We start from the raw sequence: 1919 nt of genomic DNA on the forward strand, positions 1-1919 counted from the left end.
ATGTTGGCATTATGTTAGTAGCAACATAGGGCCGATATGAAATTTTGTTAATAGAATTGATAATATAATATTTTACGCTTTATTTCTCTTGGGAGGCGGATAATTTCGATTGCAGCAGGCTTTATGAAAAGTTAATGTTATACCGAAAGTGTTTATCAACTGAAATTACATTTACAACTCTATGTTGGGCCAATGCTGGCCCAACGTTGCGTGATTATATATTATACTCTATATATAAGTCAGGTAAAATTTATACTGGAATATCATTACCGTAATAAAAAAAAATGTATATCGTAAACATAGATTGCCTGGTTAAAAATTAAAATTTATTGCAATCATTATTTATAATAACTTTATTCATTAAACTTTGTGAAACATAATCATAGCAATTATATGCAGAGTGATATTTGATACAGCCAGTCTGTTAATCAAGCCCATTCTGATAGAAGGTTGACCATATGTTCGACAAATTTCAAAGATAGTTGCTATGGTAATTAAGTTTATAGGAAATCTGAATGTAATGGGATGGTCACTTTTGTGATTATTTCCTGTTGTGTATTTGTAAGAGAGCAGCGATACGAAGAAAACAAAAAGAGAAAATCATGTCATCTGAGATTCAAAGAGAAAGATAGTAACATGTAAGTTGTAACTTTAAAAAATCTGATATATTATATATATATATACGATTCAGAATGACAAATACAATATGATTTTTTAATCTGAGGGATGTTGTTAAAAATCAAAACATATATTAATTTCTATCATTTTATAATGTTGATCTTGAAGTTTATACGTTTCGGGCGAAATATTTTCTAGATTTTAAATCATTTCAATCCTATTAATTATCATGAAATATTTGCCACTGAACATTAGTATCTTCAAACAAATGGTAAAATATATAAATCTGTAACCACAACATGTATGATCATTACTGAAGTTAATGGAATAAAATTGTCTTAAGATGTACCTTATTCCGTAATTTTTTCAAAAATGTGGTATAATGATTTCTACTTCATTAAAATATAAATGAATTTGTTAGTTTTATTGTATTTCTAAATCGCATGCAAACAGATACGATATATTTGTGAAACCTAATCATATACACACTTGAATGTGTAACAGTGTTTTTATATATCAAATATATAACTGTTCATTAATACACATCTAAATTATTCTTTATATATCATGTATATTACGAATATATAAAGCATGATACCGAATTCTGAAATAATAGTAATAAGGGTTTGTTATACCCACAAATCCGTCTAATACTAATGAATTTCTGACCATTAGACAAATAACCAATATAAAACAAAATGATTATTTAAGATTTTATTTTGTATTAAATAGTGTTTAAACTATTTAGAATATACATTAATTCATATTACATATCTAGAAGGGAGATTATGCACGCATGCATTAGGCAAATACGCAATTCAAGTTTACTTATAACTTTATTACAGAGTCGGTTAGAAAAAAAACATAGCTGTAAAGAGTCTTCGGATAAGGAAATAGATGATGCAGCTAAAGATTGGCGGCGCTTAAGCCTTGACAGAGAAGGTGGCAAGAAACAGAGAAGAGAAAAAAAGAATAACAATTATAAATAATAATGACACTGTTGAAGTTCAAATTGAGGAGGACACTAATAGTGGTGACGACCAATGATATTAAATTTAAAATAAATAAAGTTTCATCTTCTGAATTATTTAATTTTCATTCTGGATCTGGAAACAATACAACTAAAATTACATCTCCGAAAAAACTATTTGTTTGATCGCCTAACCATAAGCCATACGTTAAATGAAATTGATATGAAAAAAGAAGATGTGGTATGATTGCTAATGAGACAACTCTTTACAAGACACCAAATGACACAGAGTTTATCTGGTCGATCCATCAAACATTGCCAAAGAAATATC

At 28.0% G+C, this 1919-nt stretch overlaps 1 long non-coding RNA gene across 1 annotated transcript; it reads left to right on the top strand.

The window, feature by feature from the left end:
- The first annotated feature begins 314 nt into the window (after nucleotides 1-314).
- On the top strand, nucleotides 315-1698 carry LOC139527768 (uncharacterized). Its single transcript, XR_011665442.1, has 2 exons — nucleotides 315-638; nucleotides 1464-1698. It is a non-coding gene; the product is annotated as an uncharacterized lncRNA (long non-coding RNA).
- The last annotated feature ends 221 nt before the right edge of the window (nucleotides 1699-1919 follow it).

This window comes from Mytilus edulis, chromosome 6 (assembly GCF_963676685.1).
Source record: "Mytilus edulis chromosome 6, xbMytEdul2.2, whole genome shotgun sequence".
NCBI classification, from domain to species: domain Eukaryota; kingdom Metazoa; phylum Mollusca; class Bivalvia; order Mytilida; family Mytilidae; genus Mytilus; species Mytilus edulis.